The sequence below is a fragment of the Chenopodium album genome, chromosome 6 (genome assembly GCF_948465745.1).
Source record: "Chenopodium album chromosome 6, dcCheAlbu1.1, whole genome shotgun sequence".
Lineage (NCBI taxonomy): Eukaryota > Viridiplantae > Streptophyta > Magnoliopsida > Caryophyllales > Amaranthaceae > Chenopodium > Chenopodium album.
The window spans coordinates 59,906,546-59,920,829 of record NC_137839.1 but is presented as its reverse complement, the minus strand read 5'-3'; the positions used below and the strand labels follow the sequence as shown (position 1 = coordinate 59,920,829).

Here is a 14,284-nt window from a genome sequence, read left to right as displayed (position 1 = left end):
AAGATGCACAAATCATGTTACAGTTACCTCAAATCGGTGCCACCAAGTAACCAACACAGGACGAGAATAAAACAATGGCACAATTCTAATAAGCACTAGGTTAATTCCGTGCGATACACCGTTGATATAATTACAAAATTACTTGTATATGTGTAATTTAAATATTTTGAGCAAAACATAGTAAATCGCGATCGATCCCTTTAGTTAGATTATTAAGCTAAAAATTATTCTAATTAACTTCATAGTTATAATAAAATTTTTAAAATGTTAGCATTTGTTTTTTTATTCATTATAGAAAATTTAAAGAATTAATAAAGAGGGAAAAATAATTCAAGCTCTATTATCACTAATAAATTATGTAATTAGCCATTTTAGTCATAAAAGCTTTTAGAAATATGTATAATTAATCAATAATTTTCAAATATTAACTTTATTTTGAAAAGAAAAGAAAAAAAACAGAGAGAATGATGTTATAAATAGTTTAGGAGGGAAAATTTTTTATAAGAAGGTGACACATGTACAGTGTGAAAGGAATGGTGTCCTTCGAACAAGTGTATTATTTCGATAGGGGGTTCAGAATTATTAGAAAGTTATTTTTCAATGAGGTCAAGTGATCGGAATGCCTGGGTGGAGGCCGCTTCCGATCAGTAATATTAACATATAATTAATATTACAGCTTAATATTGACTAAACCCTTCGGGTCACACCTAAGAAACTAACGAGCCGAAGCGACGAATTAATAGGAATTAATTAATGAGTCGACCGAGTAATTAATATTTAGACGTCAGAAATTCGAGCTTGGAGTGTCGAAACCGTGAAAGTCGAGTAAAAAATAGTAAAAAGATGAGACGTGAAAATAATAATTAATCAACAATGACCAAAATACCCATAGCATCGGAAAACCAAGTTCTAGGGGTGCGACAAAAGCTAGCATCCCGCACCAAGTGCGGGGCTTGGCTAGCATACTGCAGCTAGCAGCCCGCACTAGTGTGCGTGGCTGTGCTAGCATACGGCAGCTAGCAGCCCGCACACTTGGTGCGTTGCTTGCTAGGCCGAGGCACCAGCAGCCCGCACATTTGGGTGCGTGGTGTGCTGGGCCAAGGCATCACAACAGCACCATGGCAGCCCACAAGGGTGCCTTGGTGCCCAAGTGAGCTGCCACGTGGCGGAAATTAAATGGGGGGGGGGGTTGAGGTGGTCGGTTATGGGAGTGAGAGTGGGGGGAAAGTTTTGTCCCCCCTCTTCCGAATAGTCCTCACCTATTCCACCTTATGAGCTTGCCACTTGTTGATTTTTTACTAGTTTGATTATTTATTTTATTTTAGCTTTAGAATAAAATGGGAAAAATCAAATTCTCCCACATTGATGGGAGAGCTTTTCACAATCTTGCATTTCCCTATAAATACCCAATTTGGGGTATTGGGAGAAGCACCTGAGTAAGAGTTGAAAAAGGCATTACCATTGTGAAAACCTTTGAACTCATTCATTACTCGGGTTTAGGTCGGGCCTTGCTAACTCCAAGGCATTGGACCCTTGTCGGTGTTCGAGTTATGGGTGGACTTCCGTTGGAGGTCGTCGTAATTTCGAGTCTATCTTTCGAAGTAAGAGCCCCTTGAGGTCGGGCGAAGCACTCGTCAAAAGGTATAATTATTATCTTAATCTTGTTATTAAGTTAATTATGTTTATGGTTTTATTTATTGCGAGTGCGGTCTTTAGTGCTGACAAATTTCAAACCGAAACCGTTTAACTGCCCGAAACCGACCGACCCAAATGAGAACCGACCGAACAGATTAAAAACCGATTTTTTTAAAACCGAAAACCGCCCCGAACCGTATTTTAGTAAACCCGAAACCGAATCGACCCAAATAATGTTAAACCGTATAAGAACCGAACCCGTTAACAAACCGAACCGAATATAAACCGAATTGAAAGAAAACCGAACCGAAAAAGAACCGAACTGTATCTAATCCGAAACCGGTTCCAACCCGAAACCGTTTAAACTGGCAAAAAAACCGCTTTCACCGAACCGTTGGCAAACTGCTACCCGTTTGCACCGAACCATTTAAAAACCGAACTGATTGTAAACCGAACTAGTTATAAACCGAACCGTTTATGAACCAAACCGCTTCTAAATCGAACCGTTTACAAACTTTTTTATATAATTAAATGGATTTTTTTTTTTTGATGGGGATATAATTAAATGGATTAAATATTAGAAATCTTAGAATATTTTTTTAAAAATAGCAAGGCAAATCATTCATTAAGGTCTTAAGGTTAATCAGTGTTCACAAACAAGAGCAAAACAAGCAGGCTCAGGCCCTGCCTCAAACTATTAGCAACACTACTGCCTCTAGTCATGTATACATTTGAGGTGATGAAACCAAATGAACAAAAAGCTTGTAATATTAAGTACCAAGGCTTGGCTGAAGGCGTAATAAATAAAATTAATTCACAGAGACTATTAAGCATATGATTACATTGATTCTGTGAGTAATAATGAAATAAAGATGGGAGTGTGCTAGTGACATGAATATACTATTAGGCTATGTTTTAATTTAGATTCAACTATAATTTAGTAAACTTGAAATGGAACCGATATGAATAACGTTAAAGTGGTTAAACAATTGAAGAACCGAACCAGTTATAAACTGAACCGAAAAAGAACCGAACCAGTTAAAACTGAACCGAAAAAGAACCGAACCAGTTATAAACTGAACCAAAAAAGAACCGAACTGTTTCTAACCCGAAACCGTTTCCAACCCGAAACTGTTTGAACCGGGATAAAAACGGTTTACACCGCACCGTTAACAAACCGCAACCCGTCTGCACCGAACCGTTTACTACCCGGACTGTTTACAACCCGAACCGAATTAAAACCGCTTAAGAATAAACCGAAACCGAATCAAACCGATAACTATTTAAACCAAACCAAAACCGATCCGTGAGACAATTAAACCGATTCCAAACCGACCCGATTAAATACCGAACCGATTTCAAACCGAACCGAAACCGAACTGTCAAGCCGTTTTGACAGTGCTAGCGGTCTTGTTTTTGGGTTTGTTTTTGCGGTGAGTCGGACTCACCAAACCCGAATAGCGGTATCGGAGCCTCGCTCGTTTATTTTTTAAATCATATTATTTTTCAAGGTGTTTTATGGCTTAATTTTTCTGGTTTGAAGTTTCGAATTAGATTAGTAGCTCGGTTTATTAATTTTAATCCCGTATTAGAGCTGACTTCAGCTCTTGAACCCAAATTTCGACCCAAAAATAGTGAATTTTTGGTGGAAAAGGCGTTCTGGATATGGTTTTACCCTTGAAGGACTCTGTTTTTAGCCAAAAAAACGACCAGAAATGCACTTTTTGAGGGATTTTTCATTTTTACGAACAATTTTAAGTCTTTCTGACCTTGAATTAATTGCATATTTATGGTGGTTATGTAATTGGTTCAATCCTTATTTTATATGCAATTTTAAACCTCTTTAGGCATGATTACTTCACTAGTAGAAAAAATGCTATTTGTAACGCCCTATTAGTAACTGGCATTAAAAATGCTAGTTACTAAAACACCACTAGTAGCTGGCTAAGATAATGTAAGTTACAAATAATATGACATTAGTAACTGGCCTTGTAGACGAAGGTTACTAATTTGAAATTTGTCAAGGTTGGAAATTCTATTAGTAACCGACCTAATAAATGTTGGTTACAAATATTGAGTCAAATAAAATTTGACCAAATATTTAGTAACTGGCTTACAAACGCAAGTTAGTACTTTGTGTCAAAATTTTTTTTATTTATTTATTTACTAACAAACCTAAGTATAGAGTAGCTTTTTTTTTTCATTTTTCCACTTGCGTTTTCGAATTCATGAGTATTCCTATATACTCATTTGTCTTCCATTAACTCCGATCTCCTTTTTTCTTGATATAAATAAACGGTTTTAGAAATTTTCAATTAAAAATTGCTTCTTGTTCATGAAGAATGATCTAAAATTCAGCAAAAGAGGGCTATATGGAGGTTAAAAAGAGGTATGTAAATTTTGAATTAGGGTTCATGAATTAGGGTTGATGTAATGAACTGAATTATCTCTTTAATTAAATAAAAACCCCAATTAGTTGTGAATTATATCTCTTTTAATTTTTCTTTCCATCTGCTCTATGTTACCTTGGGCTTGCTTAGTTTCCATATGCTTAATTATGTCTTGATGATTTACCAACCATTGGTGATTGATTACAGCAGTTTTGGCTAAATTGTTTACTCTTTTGCTTTTAGAAGATTCGTTCATTTCCTGAGTGAAGCCTAACATCTCTCTATTTTTTCACAAATTCATCCATATTCTGCTTCTTTTCTACCATTTTTGCTGAAATCAGCTTGTAAAGTTCACATTTTTTGAGCTTCGAACCTTCAATTTCAACTTCTAGATAACTGGATTTGGGTAACTTTCATAATCCCTTCATCTTTTTTTTCCCGTGTCCTTTTTAGAAAAAAAATTCAAATTTTAGCTTCTGGGTACCTCGGTTTGGTAGTTTCTGATTTGTTTTGAGTTGTTTTTTTTTTAATTTATGCTTAAAATGTGGCAATTTGCTGTTTCCATTTTCTTTGGATTTTGGGTTATTATGTTTCAATTTAGTAGTTTTTTTTTTATTAATATTTGCTGCTTTTTGTGGATTTAATTTTGTGGGATTTCTAATACTTCGTATGTATATGCAAGTTTAAAGGGTTGTTTGAAAATTGTTCATTGCATGTGTACCTCCCCTTTTCAATTTGTACAAATTGGTTCAGTTAGGTTTCTTATTTATTTGTTGCTATGAACATGAATGATTCTTTGTAATGTTTAGGATTTGGGTGTTAGTTGACTCTTTTTTTTTTTTTTTTTTTTTTTTTTTTTTTTTTTTTTATAATTATCTTGGCTTTATTAGTTGTTGATTCCTTTATGAATTATATCATCTTGACATCCATTTTTAGTATATGGGGGCAATTTTAGTGGTACGAAGGAGTAATTAGGCTAGTGTGTAGAGAATGTTAGAGTCCATTGTTGCTTGAAATGTTGGTTTTATCCATGAAGGGTGAATATTGTTGTAGTTAGAGGTATATTCGCACAATCGGTTTCTGTATCTTAGACTGTTTTCAACCAAGTTGATGTTAGTTTCCCATTGAAATCCTTCTTTCAAGGCTTTTCCTGAGATAAAGTTATGTAGAAGCTAGGAAATAGAAGCAAATTTGTCCCGCACTTTTCATGATTTCACCCGGGAAATCATCTAGGTGCGACAAGAAATGGATTTTGATTTGTTTAATCCAATTCCGTTTGCTCAAAGGATGTGGATTCGACAAATTATCATGTCAATAGGAAGAAAGGAAGGGGTTTTTTCTCACTGAGGTTGAGTTGTCATTGTCCATGTTTAATTCGGGCTGGCTTCATTCTACAAGTTTGATTGCCAATTGTGATTTAACATGCTTTAAAAACTTGGTTTGGTTGCTTGTCACCTGATGATTAGCTGCTGATCATGTTGCCATAAGTAGTTCAAGTAATGATGCTATATTAGAAAGTTCTTGTCCCTGCACATGTTTTCTTATTGTTTATAAACTAATATTTTTGAGGATATGTTACTTTAAGAAGTAGAAATCATTTCCGGATGGTGGCAGTTGATAATTTATATCATTGACTTGCTTCAGGGATCATAAGTATTTGTTAATCATGGTAGTGGAATTTGTTATCAATTTCTATTAATTTCTTACTGTGATTTTTCTTTGAACATGGGAATTACTTTAATTTCTTCGACCATGTGGTATTGAAGACACTAATTATTTGAATATGAATCTGCATTTTTTTATAGTTATTTATTTTGTTTCTTGGCTGGTTTTAGGTTAGGACAGGTAGATTTTGCTAGGAAACATCTATTCTATGCAGCACATCAGCCTGAGGCAACAGAACTCCACAAATTCAAGCAGTGGAGAAGCATTTAAATAGATGCTTTGTTGCTCGGAAATTTGGAGAATGGAAAACTGCATTGTGGGAAGGAGATGTTGCGATTGCTGCCGGAGCTGACTATTCTCCTCAGGTGAACTTTTTTTTTAATTGTTAGTAGGTTGCTGGAATATTATATACTTTCTATTTTTGGAGAAGTCCATAATTTTCTATTTGGTACTCAAGCTAAGTGATTTAATGAATGTCCAGCTTCTCTCTTGTAGAGCAGAATCCCTATAGGTTGCTGGATTATAGTATACTTTCTTTTTTGTAACACGTACTAGTGCATGGCTCATTATTTGCTTCAAATGACTGTAGGCTCATTTGATTTTTGCAATGGTCCGGGCTCAAATATTACTTGTAATGATGCAGGCTTATCAGGTATGCAATTTAAAAATCTCACTAATCTTGGATATTTCTACAACTATATAAGTGGGCGAAACTGCTAGTTCAGGCACCTAAGAAATTGAAATTTGAGCTACTTCAGTACCTTCCAGCTTGCGTATGTAATAGATTGTGCTAGTTCAGACACTTAAGAAACTGAAAATTGAGCTAGATCATGCACCAAGCATCTGCTACCTTATGTTTTTGTTGTATTTTATATGTGGGGTTTTGATTTCTGTATTGAATTTATTTATGACTAGTTTTGTCTAATAAGTGAAATTACTGGTTTTGATTTCTGTATTGAATTTATTAGTGACTAGTTTTGTCTAATAAGTGGCTGAAATTTTTCTTGTGAGCTTTGATGCTTATATTCTTTTATATCCCCTCAGTTTGATGCATTGACCATGTTGGAAGCGTTCACTTGGTGACTATCTGAAACAATCCTTTTTAAATTTTGGCTTTTTTATGTTTATATTTCTTTCCCATGCAGAATTCTGTTGCAATATCAAGTGCTAAGTGTAAACTGCTGCTATCCCATACAGAACAGTCAAATTTGTGAAAGCAGACAGAGACAAAATCGTCAAAATTTGAAGGTTGACCATTGTATCAATTAACTAACTAGCTTTTTTTTAGTTATAGAGTATTATTTATTGTGAACTATGAGAGAAATATTTGTAATTTACAAGTACATCAATTCAATATAATTTCCAAGATGTCGCTTAAAGTTGGTCTTATATTGGCTAGATTGATAGTTATTGTATTTTATTAACAATTAATGGTCTTTACATTAAAAATATATAAATGTAGTGTACGGGTGGTGGCAGTAGAGGAGTTTGCTACTGCTACCATTTTATTTATTTTTTTAAAATTAAAAACACTATTCGTAACTGGCGTTATGCTATGCCAGTTACAAATAATACTATATTTGTAACCGGCATAAGTTAATGCCAGTTACAAATAGTATGTTTTCTAAATTTGAAAATAGCCTATTTGTAACTAGCGTAAGGTTAAGTCAGTTACAAATAGTACATTATTTGTAAATAACATTAGCCGGTTACGAATAATTTTCATTAATTGTAACGGTGGCATTCGCTACCAAAAATGCCAGTTACAAAAAGTCAATTTCTCCAGTTACAAATAGCATTTTTTCTACTAGTGCTTGGTAGTAATTTGTGTTTGAAAGCTTGGTTTTATTTTTTCACATAATTGCAAAATAATTGCATCAAGTGTGAAATCTTTATTCTTTGAGGCTTCTAAGTACTAAAGATTCTATCTTTAATTATGTTAAGTGATTAAAACTTTTGAGTTACTAAATTCCATGAATTTTTGTTGAACATTGTTGATTTAATCTTTTTTAAGCTGATTGGAATCTTAAGTTTGAAACTTATGATAGAAATTTGTTTATCTTCATATTGGAAGATATAATTTTTCAAGGATTCACAAGTATTAAAGTTGGAATTTATATTGAACTTGTGTTCATTTTTTCAACTCCCTTTTATTTTGTTAAAATCTCAAGATTAATTTAAATTAATAGTGAGTAATTGCCCTCTTATTTTGGTTGCACCAAGTTAAACCAATTTTATTAAAGAATGGTTCTTGGAATAATTTTTGGTTTTATGCACTTGGATGAATGTATTTAAGTTGAACTTGTTATATTTTCATTTTTCCTCAAAATTAATTGATTCTAAGATTAATTTAGAATTGATTAAGAATGTCACACAAAATCGAGAATTTTTCCGAGGCATGAGCACCAAACTCGAGGCCGAAGAAACCCCGATCATGCTCTCGGCCAGCCGGGCTGCTCACGCAACTAAGGGGTTGCCGAGGCTGCTAGGTGCCTCGACTTGGTGCTGCTGTGTGCGCACCGTGGCAGCCAAGGCAGCCACATGGTGCGGCAACAACTAGATGCTGTACGCGCACCGTGTGTGCGGCCTTGTGGCTTGCCATGGGTAAGTCGTGTGTAGTGCTTGCATTGAGCTTGCTTTGAGCGTGTTTATGTGCGAAGCTTGGTACATAGTTAAGGGTAATATGTGTAGACATTGCTTGTGAAGCAATGTAGTGCAATGAGATTGTGCGAGTTGTGAGCACTCCAAGTCTTAGTGCTAGGCACTTGGATATTTTGGACTACGTAATTTTTGCTTATTTTGTCGTTTTCATTATTTTAATTGTTTTATTTTATTTAATTAAAATTTTAGAGGCTAGGCCTCGGTTTTATGAGCGACATTTGAAAAATTTATATTTTAGCAAATAACTGGATTTTACTAGCTTAATTAATTGGATTAATTAAGTTGGATGCGGAATTTAGTGGGAGCTTCAAATATTTATTGCGCTTATTTACATAATCTGTTAAAACAACTTTGACTAGTTTTGATTAGACGTGTTAATTGGATTAAACACCTAAATTAGTTACTAGTTATCGCGTGTTTATGCATTGTTACTTGTTTTATCGTTCTAAAATGGATGGGCTATTGACAAATAGTGAATGGATGAATGGAATGTATATTCTCTCATAGGTTTTATAAAATGGCAGCTAGTGTGGCCCGATTAGGATAGAAAATACGAAATGCGATCCGTGATGTATTTTTGTAAATCTAAATACGGTCTGCGAACCTAGAGTATTTTTGTACCTTAATATTTAGATAAGTCGTAATCGTAGATACTAGTAGTTGCATAATTTTGGTCAAGTCTTGAAGACGGAGGTTCTTGGAAGACAAAACCATGAAGTTGCAAAAGAAGACCTTTTGAAGACTTGAAGAATTCAAGGGGTCATGCTAGTTGCCAATATGCATCAAAATGCTTATGCTTTACATATTTATGATCATTTATATATGAATTATATGTTAGATGCATGTTTAGGATTTCGAATATTGTGATGATTAATTATGTTTACATAAATCAACCTACATAAAAACCCTTGGTCCCTAAAATATTGAGTGAAATTGCCATTCCAAAACAACACTTATCGACCTATTAAGATTAGTGATGGGCTACACCAAAGCAAGGCATCACTATTATTCCCTAGGATACGTAAGGTATGTGGATGGGTTTGCCAAAGAAAGACATCGCATACAAGTTGGTTTTAGTTGTACTCAACGATATGAGTGATGGAGTCCTAACATGTCGTGGAAAAGTGAATAAATTGTTGAGAGATCATTAGATGCGACAATTTATTCAGTCAAGAGTGACTTGGAGCCATTAGCAAAGCGTTGCTTACCTTGAGATTGAGTGTTAAGACAAGCCAAAGCATGCTTAACCACTCTTTGTTTCTTTGGATCTTGGAATCGACTTATTCTCGCCAATGGGGACAAATTTAATGCGTGGATAAGACGTTTAATAAGATTGAAAATTTGCATGAATACTTTTTAATTTTCAAACTTATTATCTTATTTACTTGATAAATAACATAATAAGATTGAAAATTTGCATGAATACTTTTTAATTTTCAAACTTATTATGCTCTTTACTTTGCACTTATATTTGTAGAATTCCAAATCAAACTGTATTGTTTTCCATGATTGGTAAAGGAAATCTTTGAGAATGGTTTTCAAAGAAAGGAAAGGCAATTCTAAAAATACAATTCTCATAAATGACTTTTATAAGTCCGAAAAGACGGTTGGACATCATGTATTCAAAATACTAGGTAGTTTTGTTAAAACATGAATTATTGATTTGCGAACTCAAATTGTCAATATTGACAACCAAAATATCTTCTCTTAATACATAGATGAGTAGGACTCATTGAAGTAGAAATTCAAGCATGAATTAAAGGAAAAAATGGAACTTTGTTTTACGGTGCAATAGGTGCTTAATTATGCCTAAAAAAGTATAAAAGTCAAGGTATTTAATGAAATGGTTCTTAAAGTAAGGTTATGAGATATTGTATGATAAGAAATATAGGAAACGAGGAACAAAGAAAAGGAATAAGATTCTATTTTACTAAGAATTCATGTTATTGTAGTTAACTTAGCAACTCATTATCTTCACAAAGTATCGAATACTGCTTGAGTGTTCCACTTTGAAAGTGACCTCAAACCATTGAAGATAAGCTAAGTTATCGATAAGCTAAGTTATCGACTTATAAGCTTAGAATGAAGCAAGTGGTGCTAAATTAGTTGTAAGGTCTTATGCTTTGTTTAAAGGCCTTTTAAGCTAAGGCTGGAACAAATAAATTATTATTATGTTCCATAATCAGCAATTGATCCATTTACACATAGAAAGACTCACATTCAAAGTAAAGAGAAATACTTGCAAATTTATTTGAATGGCATGGTTGTCTAAACCATGAGTCGAGAATGCTTGATTATAAACAAACTTTTTCTTAACATGATAAACTAGCAAAAGCTCAAAGTCATGGGCATGATTTGCGTTCCGAACATCTTTAGCAATGTCATATCGACAACAACATACTCAAGGATCTATTAGATAGGCTCTTGATAGTTGATCGATTCAGAATCGTTCTAAGACAAGCAAGTCTTACTTGTTGAAACTGACAAAGTAAAGAGCTATTGTTATTAGTATAGAAAATTGACTCTGAAGGCTAAAGAGGATTCATTTACTTCAATGTTTCACAAAGATTCTGAAAGAATATGGCTATATTCATCAAATGTGAAAAAACATGACCAGGGAAGCTCAACAGTTTAGTGAAGTACAGAATTGACTTGGCAAGATATCAAAACGTTTAGATTAGATCGGGCGATGTTTGCTTGAGCCAAGTGTGACCATCACAAAGTTATGAAATTGAAATTTTCATACATAACTTCACAAAGAACATAGTGTGTCTTTACGGACACCTTGATGCCATTTAAAAATGACTCGAACAATGATGGATCACACCCCTTCCTATAAAGTTCTTAAAGATTTGCACAACGAATTAATGTTACCCTAAACAAATTGCCGAAGTTAAGAAAGGACACCATATTCAATTATGGATAGAATTAACTTCTAAACGTCTTTTCAAGCATATGTCTAAAACTCTTAGCCATAGTGGGAGTTCACTGGCTCAGTGGGAGCTAAGTGACTCAGTTGGAACTCACCGGCTTAGCAAGAGTGAGGTGGTTGAGTGGGAGCTTGATGGCTCATCCATTAAAGGCAAAGATAGCTCAAGTGGGAGCAAATTGTTTGTTTCACAACGAACTTTTACCCAAAGACAATATACATATATCTTTGTAAGCATTCAAGTGAGACTACGGGCATTGCCTCCACAACCTAATTGAGAACATAAAGTTTGTTGCTCTAAGGGGTGTCTTTCTAGAAAGTAACACATTTCCAAAGCGACAAGTGGGAGGAAAATGAACTCGATGACAATCGAGCTTAGCAACCAACTAGAACTCAGAATCTCGGAAGAACTTAAAAGGGATTCGTAAGAATTCTTGATCAAGAATACACAAAAGGACTTTATAAGTGCCTTAAAAGAGAATTCATTACTCATAAAACATCAAAAATGTTGGAGTAAGATCAACATAATAACAGGCCTTTGGAAGCACCTTGAAACTTAGTGTTTGATGCAATAGCCCCGTATAGGTATAGAATTCACCAAAGGCTTGGTTTGAATCCTATAAATTTTCTATTAAGTTAGAAATAAACCTAAGACTTACAAGCATACTATTTACTATTAGATAGTAAGGGAATAATGCCTTGTAAAATAGCTACGAAAAATCCAAATTCCGAATAATGGTTAGAGGCCATAAAAATCCGAAATATACTCCATGTTTGAAAATCATGTTGAAACTTGATTAATTTGCATAAAGGGTGAAAGACCCATCGATTGCAAATAATTAGTTTTCAAGGAGAAAACTAACAAATGTGGAAATGTATATGTATACATAGCTGGATTGGTTTAAAAGGATACAATTAAATTCACATAGTTAATTTTAATAAAAACCTATTCACCAATCGGCCGGAATGCCAAAGTCTTTTTGTGATTGTTCTAGAAAAATTGCACATATGAAATATGGAAAAATAGATACCAAAACTACCTTCCAAAAATAGGATTTTGGAAGTGACTATAAAATAGTCTAAGGGTTTTAAAAATCTAAATAAATGCTAGATTTGAAAGCAAGCTCAAGGAATCCATTATGGAATTATTAAAGGAAGCATTGCATATAGGAACTGGAAAGTGTTTTCCCATGAAGCTAGTTAATAAGAGGATTGGCTTATGGAGAAACATAGAAATTCTTATGAATAAGAAGTTTAGTGGGAGCAAAAGTAAAGGTCCAACGACAAGTTTACGAACTCTGTTGTGAAATAACTATCAAATGCTAAATGTTTAGTTTTGAAAGTATTTTCGACAATGGACCAAGCAAAAGACGATACTTAGTGTGTATTGGGTATTAAGTTCTATTGTATAGACTTAATAAAATGTTTGAACGTGTAAAGGAGTTTACCGTGTTAAACAATTCAATAAGAAATTATCATGCAATATCAATAATCAACGATAATAAATTATCCCTTCATATTAATTATGGATTCCCAAAAACCCTAGAAAGAAAACAACTCACACATAATTAAATCTAAACTAAACAAAGCAATAAAACAAGTCATGATGAAAAAAATAAAATAAATAACTAAAATTAAAGGAGAAGAAATCGTTACCAAAGTAATCAGAAATAAAGAGTTGAATTAAGAACAATGTTAAGAACAAAGTTGTAGAGAGAGAAAGTAATCTAAAAACTAAGTAGAGAGAGAAATTCTAAGAGAGAATAATAGAAGTAAAAGAATAGAGATCGTAACTAAAAAACTCTAAAACATATTTATATTAAACACTTAATTAACCTAATTAAAACTAACAAAAATCGCCGAAGTCTGCACCTTAGAAACACGCGCCCGGTTGGGCGCCACACCGCTTGACCGGGCCCGCCTTTTTTCTATCATGGACAACTCTCGCGCCCGGCCGGGCGCGAGACAGGGCGAAGAATGTTTTGCCCAGTCTGGCCGGGCGCGCCTTCGGACAGAGCCTATTTTGGTCGGGCCACACTCTTTTGCAACTTGGACTTCTTGATTGGGATCCGATTCTTTGTCCCAATTTGGATTTCCTTTTCGGGTCATGAATACTCGGTCTAAATGCCTCGGTATCACATGCACCAAGCCCTTAATCACCGGTTTGATGACTCTAACTGGCCCTGGGCTATGAAAACTGGTCGTGCTCCTCCAATGCTCGTAGTTGCTCTATAAAAATCTCGGTAAAATGCTCCAAAGGTGCAAATCCCTACAAAACTCAACCAAAACTACGAAAACACTAGAAAACACCAATTAGTAATAAAAGTGGCTCTAAAGAGCCAAAAACACTACCAATTATGACCAAGGGACGGGGGTAAAATACTATACAAAATGGACATATCAATATTGCTCGTTTGAGATAAGAAAAGGCTTAAGAGGCTGAAGAGAGAAGAATTAAGAAACTTGAAAAGGCTAAAAAGAAAATGCCGAAACTTTAGCCTTGCAACAAAAGATGGAACATATATCCATCAAAGAAAATTCGTTGAAGAAGCTTGTTCTTCGTTCTACAATGGGGAACAAGTACTTTGACGCAGAAAAAATTGCTCCTCCTACAGGATTTACTTTACCAGAAAAGTTCGTAGCTACGGACTTGCCAATATTCAAGGTGACCAATAATACACAAAACCATTTAATGTGTTTTACTAGCACTATGACATTAAAGGGAGTTGATCCTAATCTTTATGCTTTGACTTTCCCTTTATTTATAGACCCAACCGCAAGAGAGTGGTACTATGGGCTAAATCCAAAATTCAAAACACATGGGAAGATGTAGTCTCAGCTTTCATTACCCAATATGAGAGTAACGTAGAGTTCAAATCGACTCTACGTGAGCTTGAAATGCTTAAGCAAGGCGACGGTGAAGGTTTCCTTGCTTTCTATGGTAGATGGCGAGAAAAGGCGGCTCACCTTGCCCAATGGCCATCTGAACTCGAGTTAGTACAAA

General features: G+C 34.5%; 1 long non-coding RNA gene across 2 annotated transcripts; it reads left to right on the top strand.

Moving 5' to 3' along the window:
* Positions 1-3,834: 3,834 nt before the first annotated feature.
* On the top strand, positions 3,835-7,069 carry LOC145634949 (uncharacterized). Of its 2 annotated transcripts, none has more exons than XR_014113704.1 (4): positions 3,835-4,024; positions 5,861-6,055; positions 6,280-6,342; positions 6,836-7,069. It is a non-coding gene; the product is annotated as an uncharacterized LOC145634949 (long non-coding RNA). The 2 variants fall into 2 exon arrangements; XR_014113705.1 differs by lacking the exon at positions 3,835-4,024 and adding an exon at positions 4,078-4,431.
* Positions 7,070-14,284: the final 7,215 nt, after the last annotated feature.